The sequence below is a fragment of the Phyllostomus discolor genome, chromosome 4 (assembly GCF_004126475.2).
Source record: "Phyllostomus discolor isolate MPI-MPIP mPhyDis1 chromosome 4, mPhyDis1.pri.v3, whole genome shotgun sequence".
NCBI classification, from domain to species: Eukaryota; Metazoa; Chordata; class Mammalia; order Chiroptera; family Phyllostomidae; genus Phyllostomus; species Phyllostomus discolor.
In genome coordinates, this window is record NC_040906.2 from 175,159,897 (window position 1) to 175,179,555 (window position 19,659).

Below are 19,659 nucleotides of genomic sequence, written 5' to 3' on the forward strand. Positions count from 1 at the left end.
TCCACCATATAGGAAATGACATGCCAATTTTTAACTATTATTGTACATATTTTCAGTCAAACCTAGCTCTACATGACAGTTCACTGAAGTAAGAAATATAAAGCAAAAAGGCTTTTATCCCCTTTGCATACCAAGTATTAAAGAATTACCTGAATCATTTAAGTTGAAAATAACCCCACTGGAGGCACAGTTAAAATAGTAGCACTTCATTGAGGGGTTTCGCACCATTTATTTAGGAGTAAAGACTGTGGAAAGTGAGGGCCAGACAGTAGGCACTCTAATGGCATTCATCATCAAATTGCCGGAATATGACAAGCCCTGAAGAAATTGCACATTTGAGGCCATGCAGTTCCAGTCTATAATATCAATGATATGACCAATGAGTGACATTCAGATTATGCTGGATTTTAAAACCAGTGGATTATCTTAGAATTTCCTAAAATTGCTTTATCTTGTAATATTGCTACATTAATAGAATACATGGAATTTTACATACAACAGATGAGGTCTCATATCCTTGGCTAGATGTTGGACCTTCGATTCTTATAAGCATTCACTGTACTGAGCAAATGCTAAGATTGACTACACTGAGTCATTGTGTAGTTTAAATTCTTTAAAAAATTTTTTTATTGTTGTTCAATTATAGTTGTCACCGGGGGTGATGCAGGGTAGGGTAGACTAAAATTTTAGATGAGGTGCTGCATGAAGTTTCCTCAGTCTGCCGCTACAGAGAAGTTAAAGTTCAGGAAGTCATTCCTACTAGACCTGGAGGTAATTCCCCACTGTTGTGATTAGTTTTGTTTTTTGTCTCTTAAAGGGAATATTCAATATTCAATATGAGATTTTCCTGGAAGTGGGAGGTGCATTTTCAATGCCATGGTGAATTTATTAACTTAGAATTCACTGTGAATTATGTTTATGCTTAATAAATGTAATCACAAGTATGACATCTATTACTATTCATAAAGAATGCTTTTTAAATGTCACATATTTGCCTCACTTGAACATCTTATTGGTCCACAAAAATAATTCACTGGTGTCCCAGTATGCTATAAAGAAAAAAAACTGAAAGTCCATTTTATACGCTACCCAGGTTGATTTAATTATTAGGAAGCAAAATACCTCTTTATTTATTTTTTAAATTTTAATTGTTCTTCAAGTACAGTTTTCTGCCTTTAACTCCCATCCCAGCCCACTGCCCAGCCTTCCCCCACTCCTCCCTGTTTCCACCCCCACGCCTTGTTATTGTCCATGTGTCCTTTACACTTGTTTCTCCAAACCCTTCCCCTTTTCCCTTGAAATTCCCTCCCCCCCTCCCTCTGGTCACTGTCAGCTTGTTCTCAGTGTCTTTGGTTATATTTTGCTTGTTTGTTTGTTTTGTTGATTAGGTTCCTGTTAAAGGTGAGATCATATGGTATTTGTCTTTCACCGCCTGGCTTATTTCTCTTAGCATAATGCTTTCCTTATTAAGTGGTCATGTCCAACATTGGAAACATTATCTTTTAGTTGAAACTACTCCTTTATTTCTGTTTTCAACATTAACTATTCCCATTTCCTTACCCAACATTCTAATTAACTATTAATTTGTGTCCATTCTCTCTCCTGTATCTTATTTCCTTAGTTTAAGAGTGAGGCATTTGTCACCTAGACCAAGACTGCATTGGGTACTGCTCAATTTCCTTTGATTATAGGGGGATGGAAGACAGGTAGTGAGTTTCACAGATTTACAGGAGTAAAAAAGATAAACGTTTTCAGAATAAATCACACATAATTCTAGGACTTGAAACAGCTTTGAGGATCATATCAGAAACAACAAAATACAGGGAGAATAGCATGAGCTTTTGAGAGACACATAGATAGATTCGCCTCCCTGCTGTGATGCCACTTCTTAGCCATGTGACTTTGAGCCATTACCTTAAATTTTGTTAGCCTCAGTTTTCTTGTCTTTGAGGTATCAATAATAAAGCCTGTAAATACTAAGATATGCTTCAGGAGGTAGATGCATCATTTAAACAACATAAAATAAATAAGACATCCAGCAGATTCCCAGAAAAAGTAGGTAAGTCTACTATTCTCGTAAAAAAAAAAAAACCGAACTGTTTCATCCTCCCTCCCATTTTCTGATTATATGTATATGTATGTGTATATGTATATATCAGAAAATATATATCAGAGAAAAAAATATATATCCCTCAAGAAGACAAATGAACAAAACTCCAAAACTCATGCAAATATATGAGCTGTGTTTAAAAATAATTATTCTAAGGAGTGTATTGCACTGCCATTCTTATGCTACTGTATGATTGTTGTATGTAAACAGTGTCCTTTCTCAGGAGCACTGCTTTTCAATGTCAGAATTTGGTAACTGCTTTACTGATTTTTATTGCTTTATTACTGGAGAATTTTTCTTAATATCTAAGCTAAATCCCTTGTTTCAATATCAACTCTGTTCTATGTGACATTTCTTAAGGATGAAACAACATACTAGAGTGCTAATGCACAGGTTTCTCTGAATCAGCATTAATTTATCTTCTTTATTTGCTTTCCCCTTTAGGAGCTATCTTGTGAAGTCTTAGCAAAATATTTTATGGTTTTGAAATATTTACATTAGTTAGCATCCCATTATGGATAAAAACAGTCTTTGCAAAGTGAACAAAAGATTAAGGAAGCTCCCGTGATGGAGCAGGTGAAGGTGTCCATCTAAGTCACCTCCGGCACGTTGTCTTCTCTCCCATAATATTTTTTCTGGAGTGATGAAATGTTTTCTATTTCATGATTTTGGGCACCTCCCAAATCCCATCTATAATTTGATGTTCTGTCATTGAAACTTGAAGTAAGTTGCTGTTTGATATTTTTTTTAATATATTACATGGTTTAAAGAAAAGCATGACCAGCTACATACTTGACTTTCAGTCAGATTCCTCAGAAGTCTGGTTCGTGCTTTAGGGATTTATGAGGTGGGAGTCCAAAAAACTGAAATTTATTTACAAAAATTATGTATTTATTCTTACATGTTTAAACTTCGGTCAACTTCAAAGTACTCTCCATTTGATGCAATACTCCTATCAAAACATTTTTTCCATTGCTCAAAACAGTTTTTGGACTTCTTGACTTTGATGCCTTTTAGCGTTTCTGCCATTTTTTGTTTCACCTCTTCCACATGGGCAAAACATTTCTCTCTGAAGACTTTATTCATTCAGGGAAACAGAAAATAGTCATTTGGGGTGAGATTCAGTGAATAGGGAGGGTGGGCACAGGAGTCATGCTGTTTTTGCTCAAAAACTGCTGAACACTCAGCACCAGTGTGGACAGTTGGGCTTGTAAATTACCCATCATTAAATAGGCAAATGCATTGAAAGAGTCTTCAGAAAAACTCACTGAACCTGAACACGGCCTCTCACAACAAATGCCAGCTAGTACAGTGATACAGAGGGGTTCCTAGAACACTCATCTAGTGGGAGAAGCCTTACTACAAGAAGCCCACCCTCCAAATGATTACTCGGGTTTTTGGAGTTCCCCTTCTATAATCTGTGTCTTTATTTCTTTTGGCACATTCTTTTGGTTTTCTTTCCTAAGAAGCCTCAGATTCCTCTGGGATTCCTATGCCTTTTCTGTTTGGACAAGATCTCCACAGAAATCTAGGTCCCTAGGAAAAAATTTGTGGATAAGGGCATGGACGCCAGGGTGTTATTTTTAGCTAGTGGTGGGGGAGAAGAAATTTTTCATTTTCTTTGTTTTGGTTAATAACTAACCAAGTATGCAAGTTGGTGATAAAAAAATAGTGTACTGCCCAGAAGATTTTAAAAATGAATATCTGTCCAATTCTTTGTCTTCTTTCTATGTTCATCTTTTGTTTTCTTAACCTTGGTTCTTTATTAAGAAAACAGTCATCACTGGGGAAAAGCTTGCATGCTCACTTCATATCTTTTAGTGCTTGAAAAACATTAACATGCCCATTTCTCTTCTAAATAGGACCTTCTGAAAATAACTTAGGCAGGATTTGTGTGAATGGAAACTCATTTGTTTTAATTACACAACCAGTGAGAAAGGAGTTCTAACATGTTCCCCTGTATTGCTTTGCATCCTAAATGAGCATACATTTCCTATACAGACACTCTCATATTTTCATTACGAGGTGATAATAGTCCTGTTTGCAAATGTGGTTAATTTCCTCTTTCCTTTCTTACCTATAGATTTTTTTCCAGTTCATATTGACAAGATATTTATTAATTCTTTCTTCCTTATTGATATCATTCTTCACAATCCTGTCACTGGACACTGTCATTTTAAACCTGTAAAAGAGAAAACTACAAATGGAGTCATATGTGTTAGAGCCCATGATACCAAAATCTAGACTTAGTACCTGGCTTAATCAATGTTTCACCCTTTTCCAGGAATATAATATAATTTGTCAGTCTGGAATTTTCTGGTCAGTACCAATGAGGTAATCTGTGGGGGCTTGCTCCACCACTTCACCCCTCCCCTGGGGAAGCTTAGGCAATCTGCTTGAAACCACCCCACCCTCTAGGTAACCTCCTTGCCTGAAAGAGCTCCCTTCCTTTCCTCTCTCCCTCCTTTTCTGCCTCCCTCCCTCCCTCCTTCTCAGCTTCCTCCCCCCCCTCCCTCCCTCCCTCCCTCCCTCCCTTCCTTCCTTCCTTCCTTCCTTCCTTCCTTCCTTCCTTCCTTCCTTCCTTCCTTCCTTCCTTCCTTCCTCTTCTTCTCTTTCTCTTTCTTCTCTCTTCCATCCTTCCGTCTCCTTCCTTCTCTTTCTCTTTCTCCCTCCCTCCCTCCCTCCCTCTCTCTCTCTCTCTTTCTTTCTCTCTTTCTTTCTTTCCTTTTTTTGCTAATAACTTTCTTGTCCTGTCTGTTATCTGCCTATAAAAGCCTTCCATATTGTGCAGCTACAGTTTGGGGTGGGGGGTCTTCTCTCTACTTGCTAGATGGGATGCAATCCAATTCATGAATCAATACAGACAATTAGATCTTCAAATTTCCTGGGTTGAACTTTTGTTCTATAATAAAGTTTATGACCTTTCTAATCCTAATTTAAAAAAAGTTAAACCATGTTTCATCAGGTAGAGCTAATCCCAGAAAGTTACAAAACAATTCAGGTGCACAAATATTTTCTTACAGTCATATACAATTCTAGGTTCTGGGAAGCTATGATGAATAACATAGGCCAGGTCCTCCAGGGGTCCACAATCCAGTGGGGCAGATGGACAAGTGCATTCACAATTGAAATGTGTTCTGGTGCTGTGAGAAGTGTTGGCACAGGCCTGTAATCTCCTCATAATCATACCCATGCTGAGAAACTTCATCAACCACCACTAGGCCTCCTGCTCAGATAACTCATTTCCTTTGATCTGTTGTCTCATTCAGATTCACCCTCCCAGACTTCATGAAGCTGAGGTGAATCATGCTGCTATCTGGTGAATTCTGGGGGGAAAAGGAATAGGTCTTATTCTCAGAATCTAGTGTAGTACCTGAGACAGAGTAAGCTCTCATATAAGTTTGTTGAATCACTGGATCTTGGTGGCATTAGCAATGAATAGTGACTTTCAAAGAATCCCTTAGGCTAGGTTTTAATAGGACAGTTACTTCATTTGTTTCTCCTCTGTCATTGCACACTCTTATCTTTCAATCTAACCAGTGATAGCAAGATGAGCTCCAATAGTCTAAGACTATAAAAGTCTTGCCTGCTCTACTAGCCAGCATGCTTTTTTAATTTCTTTTTTAAATTACTTTATTGTTCAATTACAGTTCTCTGCATTTTCCTCCCACTACTCCCCCCACCCCAGCCAAACCCACTTCCCTCCCTTGTTTCCACCCTCCCCCTTGGTTTTGTCCATGTGTCCTTTATAGTAGTTCCTGTGGAAAACAGTATGGAATTTCCTCAGGAAACTAAAAATGGAACTGCCTTTTGATCCAGCAATTCCACTGCTGGGATTATACCATAAGAGCCCTGAAACACCAATCCAAAAGAACCTATGCACCCTAATGCTTATAGCAGCACAATTTACAATAGCCAAGCACTGGAAGCAACCTAAGTGCCCATCAGTAAATGAGTGGTTCAGAAAACTATGGTACATTTACACAGTGGGGAGAAGGGTTTCCAGCATGCTTTTTAAAGATAGGACTTAAATTCACCTGAGTCCTTCAGCCAGAAATCTGGAGATATTCTGGCAACAGCTTAAATTTTGATAATTGACTTTAGTATTTAACCCTCTAATTTTGGAATTCCAGGCAATACTTTCTTTAGTACTGGTAGAGGATATTTTAAGCTTTTAATCTGTAAAAGACAACCCATCACCAGCAGTGCGTTAACTTTAACATAATATCTAACATATATAGCAGCACTACACAGAGTGTATTACATTCACTTATCCTTTTACTCTTTACAGTGGTCCTATCAGATGAGGACAGTGAGCCTCAGAAAGATATCTGACACATGTTTAAGGTGACATAGCCAGAAAGTGTTAGAGCTGGAACTGGAACAAACCCATGTCATCTGACTAAAGGCCCCGTGGACTCCATTATTATGTTATCTCAGCAGTTCTCACTCACCACCTTGCTCGATCCCTTGAATCTATTGTACTGTTGTAACTATCTTCCAAATTCCTGATCATTTTCACACAAATCAGCTATGCTTTCAGTCGACTAGCTCATTTCTCACGTGACCTCCAGCAATAGTTCTGAATGCAAATAAGCATGCATGAAGGTATTTCATGACATTCTTGGAGTTTTTGCACATAGACATTCTTGCGTCTTTTGGTAGAATACCATTTCTTTATAGAATAATTGATTTTAGGATGATAGAAAAACTGTGGTTACTTTCATCTTGGCAATGATAAAAAACTGAGCACTCTATACACAAAGGGTAAGCTGTGTCAGAGAAGCTCCTTGGGCCTCATGATATCTCATGTAATGAGAAAAAGAAAAAAAATAGCCCTCTTTGATTTTCTTACTCTAATAGGATATCAGCGTTGAGTATGAAGCTTCTCTTCCTTTTTTTTTTTTTTGTGACAACTAATAAGAACACTCTGTATAGTACTTTACATAAATTAATTAAACTGAACATTGGGGTCAGATTTATAGGGAGAAAAATCCAGGAAAGAAAAAACAGCAATTCTCAGAGACAGCCATTCCTCTACCCCCCCCAATGATGCAGCAAGGGCTTATGAGTAGAAATGGAAACATCTCTGACTCCATTAGGGGATCTGTGCTTTAAGACTTAAGAGACACTAAAGAATGTCTAAAGCAGAACAGCGACTTTGTAAATCTGATGTTTCTAGCAGGGGTAATTTTCTTTAAATAGCCTCCCACCTAATTTTCTCTCTTCTACATGAGCAGTAGTAATTCACTGACATGTTCAATGCACACAGGCATACTTAGGCACACTGAAGAATGAAGCTGCCTTTGGCTTATAGAGTAGGCTTTTCTCCATTAATAAGCCCTTTTACACTAGGAAAATCATGCAGGGGGTTTGCGCAGAAATCTTTTTTCTTGCAAAAAAGTCGAAGTTGAGCACAACTTTGGAAGACTCGATAAATGGACTGAATCCGGTAGCTACATGAAACATTTGGTAAAGTAAATCAACACAGCAGGGGGTCCCTCTTCTCCATGAATCCCAGACTTATTTGAGCATTTTTTCTTTCATCCGTCAACACTCTAGCAAATATATTTTTCAGTGTTACTCTCTGTTCATAGTAGAAAGCCTGTCTCCTGCTAAATGTGTTTATTTTCACACTCCTCTTTGTTCTGCACTCTGACTCAAGAGAAGCTTGGAGAGAAATAAAGCAGAAGCACATTAAAAAAGAGTCTTTGGATCACTGTTGCGTACAGAGGAGGGATAAAATAAACTCTGGGCTGACAATAAGGAAATCCATGTTTTCCCCTTGTTTTATCATGCACTTATTAATTTATTCATTCACTTTTTTATACAGTCATTTATTCATTATTTCATTGTGTCAGTGAGTGAGTCAGTCAACATATATTTATTTGGTGCCTGTTATGTGTCAGGACCTTTTTAAGGCACAAAGGATGCAGGATAAAAACGCAGTACTTGGTATGCACTGTCCTTGGGAAGCCTGAAGTTTGACTTTATTGTTAACTGGTTGGAGGTCTTTGAAAGAACCTATTAATCTCTCTGGGCTTCAGTTTCTTCATAAATAAATAAGAAAGTTCATCGAAAGATATGCTTTGTATGATTTCAGGTCTTGACTAGGTATTACAACTCCATTTTAAAATTTCAGTTTTTTACTAAATAAATCTCTGTTCCCACAATATCCTCTCACTCTTAGTCCCTGCACTTCTAAATTTCATATTTTTTTCTATTTTATTTAGTTTTATTGTTTTAGTGGTTGGTTTTCATTATTTGCTTTGGGCTTAAGGGTAGAAGTAGCCTTAACCTCTTTATGAAAATGTTTTGTCACTACAATTTAATCCATAGTAAAATTAGCTAACATTTTTTGAGCATCTACTCTGCGCCATACCTGAGGCATGGCATTTATAACCAGTCTTTCATTTAATCCAAGGGATAAAGTAATTCACCCAAGTCATTTAATAAGTAAGAGTTAATTCAGCATTCAAACACTGGTTGTTTAAATCTAGAGCCAGTGCTTTTTAATCATTGTTGTATCATCAGGTGGGAGGCGACACCCAGAGGAGGTAGGGCCATTTTGGGAGCGAGGACCAGCCATTCTCGTTTGCCCAGGTCTGTACCTTATTAGCACTGGCAGCCTTGTGCCCTGGAAACCCCTCAGTTCTGAGCAATCTTAGGAGAAAAGACCCTGAGTTAATTAGAGCGGTACTAACTGAACACTTTGTAGAGCGTTCATTCTGTGAGGTTTAGAAAAGTCTCTAATGACCAGTTTACAAAAATGTATTTATCTTTATTGTACTATGACATGAAATAGTTCCTTCTAGGGATAAAGAAGCACAAGTTACTCTTATAGTTTAATTTAGAAAATGTACTTTTTTTGTAACAGTAAAATTTCTGTAGTTAATGAAATGGTAAAATCAATAAAAGATCTCCTATACTGACCCTTCATTTTAGTCTTTAGTAAAAAATCTTAGAAGAATTTTAAAGAAAAATTGCACAGATTAGAATAATATAAGAGCACTGGTAGATTCTTACTAAAAATATTCAAAAAAGTAAATTTATTCAAATGAAATTAGATAAGAAGTAGTAGTTCAAGAAAGGGTTAACAAATTTCAAAGGGAGATTTTAAAATTATGGGTCTGTTTGTATAATGCTATACATCTGAATAGTATTTGAGAAATTTTGTTAAATATTTAAGTGAATCAACATCATAAAGTTATGTTTTTGAAATTTGCTTTGAAGCTATCCGTTTATACAATAGTAATGTTTCCATTTTTAAGTTTTAGCCTTTGATTTAGGAAATTGTTTTCTAATAATTGCTTACTGAGGTCATTACTGACCTCCTGCTCATTAAACCAGTGCTTGTCTTACTGCATAATGAGCAGTGTTTTCCACAGTTGAGCACCCTCTCTTCACTGAAACATGGCCTTTCCGTTTCTACACCTCACTTTCCTGATTACCCTCTCACCTCAGAGCTACTCCTTTCTTTCCCTTTGCTTCTCCTTTCTCATCTACACAATGCTGAACACTGCAGTGCCCCAGGGCTTGGCCATCTGGATCTCTTTTCCACTTACACTAACTCTCTCGATGTCCTTCAGTACTTTGGCTTTGAATATCATCACTATGCTAAAGACACCAGCATTTCTTTTCCAGTCTAAACTTCTTCACTTACCCCAGTCTTGTGTATCCAACTGCCTAGTCATCATTTTCACTCACATATTAAAAATGTCCTTAAATCTAATATGTCTAATACTGAGCCCAGCTTTCTACCCATAATCTTGCCCCTCTAGTAGGTTTGTCCTCCACAACCCCAGAAATGGGAACCCCAATCCTTCTCATTCCTTAGGCATACTTCTTAGAATTATCTTTGACTTCTTTCTATCCCCTGCATCCTCATCACCTCTGTCAGAAAATCTTGTCAGGTCACCTTTGCTATCTAACTACTTATGCCAACCTCCCCTACCATCCCTTAGTACAAAGTACAATATTTCTAATTGGAATTATGGTAATAACTTTCCAATAACTCCCTGCTCCCCGCTGCTTAACAGCAACTGGAGTGCATTTGTAAACATATGTGAGATCATGTCACTCCCATGCCCAAAATGCTTGTCATAATCAGAGTAAAAGCCAAGGATATCACAGTAGCTTGTGATACATACAATCCAAATTTCTCCTATACTTCTCTGTTTTCATCTCCTACATATTCTCCCCTAGCTCTCTGTTCTTGAACTCCCTAAGGTCAAGTTCTTGCCTCAGGGATTTTCAATTTACTATTGTCTGGACCTGGAATGATCTTCTAAACATTTTAGAAGCATGCACTCTTACTTCCTTTAGTTTTCCACTTTAAAGCTATATTCTCATTGAAGCCCTTCTGCAACTATTTATTTAATATTATCACCTACCTTTTTACCACTAGCATTGTCTGTCTATCTTTTCTTGCCTAATTTTTCTCATAGCATTGTACCTATAATGAGTACAAATTTGACTGTCAATATCAATACAATATAATCTTACCAACAATGCAGCAGTTCTACCAATCACAGCATGATAAATGTAATCAGAAAAACAAGGGCCCTATTCTGTCTTTCAATTGGTCTACCCCACTGTCATATTGTAAAACCAAAATATTTTTTCAGCAAGGCCACTGAGGTTTGTAGTTTTCCCTTAAATCTGGCCAGGTTCCGAAAGCAAGATTGGTCTCAGCGATACATGGCTTCACCCTTTCAGGTATCTGGCATAATTGAGTTAAGAGACCATATCATTGCTTGCTTTGAGTTTTGGGTCCTCAGATGGGGGATCACTCTTTCTAACAAAACAATTATCTCTTTTGTAGAATACTAGTTAAATTGCTTGCAGATCATCAATTCTGAATCACTCCTGAAGTGGTTCAAAGTGAAGTTTCTTGAATTCCTACAAACCAGTGTGAATAAAGCAGATTTGTTTAGGACCCTCAGTGGGGCAAAACCAACAGGGACAACTGGTCCTCTGGCCTCTCTGAGTGCTGCATTGAGAACTTCCCTTGGACTCCATCAGTGTTTTATTCACACTGTTCTTAGACGACTGCCTAAATGATTTATACCCTGATGGGATGATTCCCTTCAGTCTCCTGTTTTTCTTGCCCTTTTGTTTTACTCCATCATTCCATTTCTTAATAACATTTAAAGATCCATTCTGCTGGGACAAATCTCTTAATTTCTTCTTACTTTTCTCCATTTTCTTGGGAATCAGTCTAGCCTTCTTTGTTGTCTGTTGTTTAGCATAACCTTTCTCCTTGGAAATGGCTCTGAGACTAGCAGTTCTACCCCAGGCTATCCACGATCTAAACTTGATCTAGTGATAGGTTTTACTCCAACATATTCCTTTAGTAGCTGCCCTGAGACTTGAAATTATAGTTCAGATCAGCCAGAATTTGAGCCTAGCCTATCTTTTACTTTTAACTGTTATAATAACTAAAATAATAATAAACATAATAGCCAAGGATTGCATATCTAGTTATTATCTTATTCATTTGCATTTTTTTAAAGATTTTATTTATTTGTTTTTAGGGAGGGAAGGGAGAGAGAGAGAGAGAGTGGGAGAGAGAGGGAGAGAGGGAGAGAGAGAGAGAGAAACATCAATGTGCGGTTGCTGGGGGTTATGGCCTGCAACCCAGGAATGTACCCTGGCTGGGAATTGAACCTGGGACACTTTGGTTCCCAGTCCACGCTCAGTCCACTGAGCTACGCCAGCCAGGGCCATTTGCCTTTTCTATGCATTTAGTGAAACAGCTCTCTGGAGTTAAACCCATCATCTTTCAATTTCATTGGTAAATTTTACTTTCAGTAACTGGCAACATACAATGGAATGGGGTGGTCCCATGACTACTCAGTAATCAGAAGTGACAAGAGCATAGCAAATTGGCCCTCCCTCATTCTTGCCCCTGGCGGGTGGGAGGGGTGTGTTCTGAAGAACTGGGAAGGCTCTGCACAGTCCCATTTTGCCAATAGTATTTCTGTGTTCAAAAGTGAAGAACCTTATAGAAAATGACCTTCCAAATATGTAACATATATGGTAAATGTTTTAAAAATAAATGCATAATTTATTCTTTAAAAAGAAACAGGATTCCTAAGAATTGTTTAAAATTATTTAAAATGTTTTAAAAGTAAATGCATAATTTATTCTTTATAAAGAAACAAGACTCCAAAGAACTATTTAAAATTTAAATGTAATTTTTTTATATCCACCTGACTCTGAGCAGTGAAAATTGCTCATGAACTCTAAAGTTTCAAATAACCTCAATCTAAAAGTAAATTTCAGTGATAACAATAAGGGAATGGATTATTAGTCAACTGAAGACTAATTCTGTATCTTGGTATCAACAGTACATCCATCATCTGTCCACTTTGGACAGTTTTAACCTTATTCTAGGATGATACCTCTACCAAGTCTTAAAGAACCATATAATGTTAGTATTTACCCAAGATAGAACTAAAACAGTAAAATACCATTTTTGTTTAACACTTACATTATATCACATTTTTATAATTTTTACATAAAATGTCTAAAACTGAGACCATTAAGAGAGCACAGTCTTGGAAAAGTTTTTAACAGACAAAGCAAATACCCAACTCATATCATTTTACTGATGTAGAGAATGAAGTCCACTGATTTTATTTCATTATACTGAGTAAATTTTTCAGTTGTTTAAATACTCGCATAAAATGATTTAGATGAAATGGTAAGTCTGAAAGCCACTGATACTAGAAAATTAAAGGCAAAAATCTCTATATTTAAAGTGCAAAAGTGACCATTTCTTTCTTTTTCAGCACAATTTCAGGATGCTCTGTGACAATGGTTCTCAAACTGTGGTTCTCAGATAAGGACAAGTAGAAATGAAAATTCTCAGTCCCAACCCAAACCCACAGACTCAGAAACTCCCAGCTGGCCCCAGTGCTCAGAGTTCTAATAACTCTGGAGTGACCCATTGCCAGGATGCATAGAGACAGCATGCACTTTTTACCCTGGAGTAGTTCACCAGGAGGTCCATGACTCCTTAGTTGTTGACATCTCCTACAGGGTAGATATACAGATCTGGTCCTTTTGTTCAGAGTTTATGTTAATACGTTCTGTAAAGTCAAATTCTGACAGTCTCAATAGTCAGTGTGGGGGCAGTGTATACATAGATTGATTCTGAAGGGAAAGTGGCTCAAGGGTTTACAGAAATTCTCTGAAAAACAACACAGAGAGGGAAAATGCTGTGACAGCCAGAGAAGTAAGTACTTCACCATGGGAGCTCAGCCCAGCAATAGAACGAGCCCAGGTCTAGCACAGGGGCCCAATTACAGTGAAGCAGGAAGTCCTAACAGCTCAGACTGTCATCACATCCACTCTACGAAAGCTGGATGTCTGCCGTGTTCAACTTTGTATCCCTAGTACCTAGCACAGAGGCTGGTACGTAGTATGTATTCAGTGAGTAGTTGTGGACACTAGGAAAACAAAAGAGGATTAAAGATACAAAAGAAAAGACTGAAATTACATAAAGATTATAAGAACGAAATTGTAAAGCCTACATGTAATCAAAATTCCTCAAGATTAGTAATACAATACCTATACTAAACAGACATAAGAAATGCTGAAAGTATGTTCTCTCTAACACATATGCAAGAAATCAAATGACAAAAATCAAGCTTAAAGCATATAGTCACTGGTTTACAAGTTCCTAGCCAGATAGTATTTGCCTTCTCTCTGTATAAGAAAAAAATGTCTTCAGTGTTCATGCAAATTGTACATACTATATTTATATTAAATTGAAATGTTAGTTTAGATATTTAGTTCAGGATTTATAATAAAAATATGATTAAGTTAATCTTGAGCATATCTTTCTTGTTTTGTCTTAAGCAAGATTTGTAAAATAATGATTATGTAAGATATCAGGACATTTGACTCGCTAGGATAAATTTTCTGTCATTGTATGTACTAGGTGGAACCACATGCAATAGCTATTTTATGATTCTTGGCAATTTTGAATAGTTCTACCTAATCAGATGCATTTATTGGAAACTGCTATTTTTTAAAAAAAAATATGTAAATTTAAAAAACATCTAGAGAATAATGTAATACTATAATCTTATTGTATACCCACACTTATCTTTAAAATAGACAGTAACTTTTAGTATTTCTGCATATCATTGTATTGACCACAGAGCATACAATGAAGGGTGTGGGTAGGGTAGTGGTAGGAGATAGGGGCCTGTTCTACCTATAAAACTAGATTCCCTGGAGTACACACCAGGTGAACTTATACTTGCAAAGTTTGAAACCAACAATTTTTAAGAGTAATAAAACATTACACACTTGAAACATCTTTCTTTACATTTCATTAGTCCTCTCTCCCAAGTGGAAAATGATTCTAAAGTTTATATGTATCTTTCCTATTAGTATTTTATAACTTTTGAAAATACTTATTTTAAAAGACAATGAATTTTTTTCAACTATTCTATCTATTAATGATCTTTGTAACATTATCAAATTATCATTATTAAAATTGTATTCCAACTAGTTTAAGAGAACATTTAAGAGAAAAATGTCAAGGTCAAATTTTCTCAAGTGTAGTTCCTGGTGCACCGTTTTGGTAACTGGTTTAAAATGTACATTCCTAAATGCCTTTTCCACACCTTAAGGACCTAATGTCAGAAGTTCTCCAAGTGATTCTCAAACTCACTGATGTTTAGGGGCCCATGATTTGAGAAGAGGTGCAAGTCAATTGTCTAATTTCATACCTAAACTTGAAATCTCCCTTATGCCTTGAGTATGTGATAAGTATATCTGTAATGGCAGTTAGGAGCTGATCAAGCAGGTGGATAATTTAGCCTCCTTTTATTCTCCCCAAGAAAATTTAATATGCTATTAATTAAAATATATATGATTACTTTATGCATCACTAAAAATTAACTACTAGTTAAATCATAGAAAATTGCTCAAAAGCATGGTGATATTGGTGGAAGAGGTGGTAGGTGGAAGTGGAGAGAGTATAAGGGGGATAAATGGTAAAGGTAAAAGTACAATAAAACCCAAAACAAAATATAATAAAAAGAAAATTGCTTTTAACACAACAGTTTTATATTTATTGAAAGAGCTCTTGTAGATATCTCAATATAAAAAACACGTAATCTGTTCTTGATATTGAAACCTTTAACAGCTTTACTGCTGAGAGCATAATTTTAAGGCAAGTCAAGATTCTGTAAGGATACACTATTGGATGTGACTTCACCTTGTGTGTGCATCAGTTGAATCACTTGCCATCAGAAGTCAGGCAAGTCTTGATCCAAATCGGAAGCTTCGCATGAATCGATATGTGAGAACTTAATGACAGTCCTGAGTCACGTGATTTAGTCACTCCGAATTTTGGGGGCTTTGAGATTTTTTTATTTATTCAAGAGAATTGCTAGGTTTTTTTGTTTGCTTGCTTTTTGCATTTGGTTGTGATAGTGGTATATGATGCTGTAACCAAGCAAATAAAAAAACAAAAAATGAAAGTTTGGTTGCCTGCAGCCACAGAAGCCAAACTCATGAAGCAGATGCAGGTGCAAAGGTAAAAAGGTTTGCATGATCTGGGAGAATGGCGGACTCCTGTCTCAAAGCCCATCTCTTCAGCAAGACCAAGACAAAAGCCAGTGTCCAGAGTTCCTGCTCCAATTTAAAGTCCAGTCCTTTGGAGCACGCAGGCAGCTGCTAAGTGGTCCTAGTCCCCATCCAGATCAGGTTGCTCAACACAATGTCTATTGAACAGATAAAGTTGAAAGTGCCATTTTGTATGTATAGAAAATATATTTATATGAAATATAAGAATTATCTCAGGCAATAAATATATGGAAATTTCCATGATGGAAAATTTAGTTGACTGAAATATGGACTAAAATTTCAACAGGCTTACATTTTTAATATAAATGCATATACAATAAATGATATAGCTATGCTATGATATTATAAATTAGGTTACAAATTGCTCATATGGCATTTTTATTACAGATGATGATTTTATAAAATAGCATCTATAGGAAGCAATAGAAATTATATGTCTAAGAAGAAACAAGCTTTGGAAATGCAAGTCAAACTCAAGATAGGGCTAAGAATTTACAATCCATGTTGGAAGAAAAAATAGTTATTTATGGCCTTATTTCTTATAGCTGCTGATAACACAACTGTAAATAATGCCAACTATTTAGATCATTATATATTATCAGTAAACATTTTTATTCCTACTGAATAACATTTGTAGATGGTGCCTGTAATAGTGACACAATTACTTAATTCTTAGGGTTGAGAAAAACTTAATGTAAATTGGTCAAAATTAGTAAGTGTATTTATAGATGCTGCTTCAGTGATGATCTATGTTAAAGTTTTAATAACTTAAATACAAATACAAAGTAATGACATTTTACAGAGACTAGAACTTATATTTTTAAATTTTATCATTATTATTTAGAAATTGTTTTTGTCAAAAAAGTTAACAGAACATATAATGTACTTAAACTCCTCTTTTAAAAACTTTTAAACATGTTTTCATTTCAGAGTAAAAGCAAAGACCTCACCATGGCCTGTATAGCACAGGTGGCAACTACAAAGCCTGCAGGCCGAATCCAGCCCTCCACCTTGCTTTCTCCAGCCTGGCACCTTGTTTCTCCCCGGGGCGGCACTGAGCTCTCGCTTAATTGTTAAGGAGTAGTTACATTTATACAGTCCTAAAATTACATTCGGCCCTTTGAAGGTAACTGCGAGGCTGCTGTGGCCCCTGGATAGGCTTCACAGTTAGTGCAGTTCTTACACACACCAGACCTCAGGCCTCGTTTCTTAATGATTCTTCCCTTACTTAACCACTCAGACATTTTAGGGAACAGTCTGTGCCTTGGCTCTTACCTCTGCCTGCAAAGTTCTCCCATCAATAGCTGTAGGGTGGTTACTTCACCTCATTTGGATAGGTCCTCCAGGATCCCTGGCCAGCTGTTTAACACAGCATGTCCCATCCCCTAATACTTGCCCATGTACATGTTGAATTGCTATTCTGCTTTCTTTGTTTCTCCATAGACATGTATTCTATTGCCTATATGTTTTATTTTCTGTTCTCCATTCTCATCTCAAAATACATTTACAGCTACTTATTTGCTTAGAAAGTAAACTCCACAAAGACAGGTTATATTGCTTTATAATTTTTTGTTTTGTTTATTATTTTTTGGAATGTCTACCTTTTTCAAAATATTTTATTTGTTTATCTTCAGAGAGAGGGGAAGGCAGAGAAAGAGAGGGTGAGAAACACTGAGGTGAGGGAGAAACAACCATTGTACATGCACTGACCAGAGAGCAAACCCACAACCCAGGCAGGTACTCTAAGTGGGAATCGAACTTGTGACCTTTTTGTATGCAGGACAATGCACAACCAACTGAGCCACAATGGTCAGGGCTGTTTTGTTTATTTTTTTGAATTTTGTGTTTTATTCCTGGATGTTTAAAACTGTTAGAATGGAAAAGGTGCTTAATAACTATTTTTAGGTGACTAAATGAACCAAATATTGGATACTTTTTTAGATCTTTAATGCTAGCCAGTTCAAGGTTTTGCCTAATTGACAGGGTACACAATGTTATAGTCTTAAAGTTTGGTTAAGCAAGAACATGGATGCAAAGGCATTTTTAAACTACTGAAAGAAACCAACGTATTTACGTCACCCAGAGCAAAATCTCCACCTCAGTTCAACAACAGATGTTGAATTATGGAACTGATAATTTTGGTTGACATTAATATACTTAGTTAAATATTCTTCCAAATAAAATTTTCTCAGCAAATGTGTGCACATGTATTTACAAGGGTGTATAAGTTGATTTGCTTGTTTCGAGTAAATGTATACATTTGGGAAATAGGTTTGGTTCCATTGATGTGTTGACATTTATTTACTGAAATGAACATAACTTCCTGAATTATTTCTCCAAAACTGGACTGTTTGTGAATACCGAAGCCCAAAATGAATCCCTGGTTTAAATCATTATGCACGAAATGATCATTTATGGGTTTGTCTTTCTCAGTCATAACTGGTAATGTCAATAAGTTTCGAGAAAAGAAGTTATTGAACTGCAGTGAAGTATGATAGTGTAAACCAAATATGACAACATCAGAATATCAGAATTATGCAAATATTTGAGAATTGATTACTATAAGATATTATAAAAGTCCTATTTATGTTTTTGATGAAGAATGAAATGAAATACTGCTCCTAGGTAAGAATTCAACCCCATCTTCAATTACATATTTATTCTCAAAAATAAAATTTGTTATTGACATTTTGGGGCAGAAATAAAAATTCTAGCTCTCCTATTCATATAGAAGAAGTAGCAAGTACAAAAATATAAAACTTTTACTGATTTTTAAGTAACATTTAACAAATAATGAATTACTTAACATAAAGTTGTGCTTCCTTCATAAACCCTTCATTAAACTTTAGCATATACCCATATATTTTCCCATTATCTTTGATTTTATCATTGGTCTGAATGCTAATTCCTATGTAAAAATCTCATTAAATCTTCAAAATGTATTGAATAACCTTACATTGTAAGGTCAATATTGTCCTTACAATTTTATAGCCATTCATGTCTTTATTCTTTCTTACAGAGTTTCAAATCACTTGATAAATTTCAGAACATTCTATTTTAGATTTTGATTGTGATTTTATTAAATTTATATATTAACATAAGGAAATATAGTGTTATAATTATATTCCATTTTAGAAATATTACTTTTTTCTTTATTTTCATGTTTTTCATTTCACAGTTAAAATTTTATAGCTTTCTTTTAACTCTTTCACATTTGTGATTAAGCTAGTCTGATTTTTGTTTTATATATAAATTATATATACACATATAAATTTTTTTGAAATTTAAGAATTTTACCAATAAGCATGTTTTAATTTTCAACTATTATGAATGTTATAAGCTATTTTAAGCTGTACATTTAGTTCTTTTTAAAGTTTTAACTGTGGTTAGTTTTCTTTTTTCTAATGATTTTATTTATTTTTAGAGAGAGGAGAAGGGAGGGAGAAAGAGAGGGAGAGAAACATTGATATGAGAGAGAAACATCGATTGGTTGCCTCTCATACACAGCCTGGGAGCAAACCCATAACCCAGCCATGCACCCTGACAGGGAATGGAACCTGGGAACTTTTGCTTTGTGGTACAATGCCCACCCAACTGAGCTACATGGGTCAGGGCACAGTAAGTTTTCTTTCTCCTCATTTTCTTTATGCTTCACTGAATTTTTGGGGAATTATATTTTCATCACAAGTCTGTATGTTTGAAAAGGAAAATTTCTTTTCTCCATAGCTATTATATTTTCTTATTATTGGTACATCTGTGTACTTTTATTTTCCTTCCTCTGAAATCTAAAAAAAACTTTTAAAGTTGGTTTTGGTATCACAATTAAAAAGTTAATTTTCAGAGTCATTTCTGCTCTTTAAATTCTTTTTACAGTACATTTAAATTAATCTCTTACGTTTGTATTCCTAAAATTATTTTTTCTTGCTCTTTTATCTCAG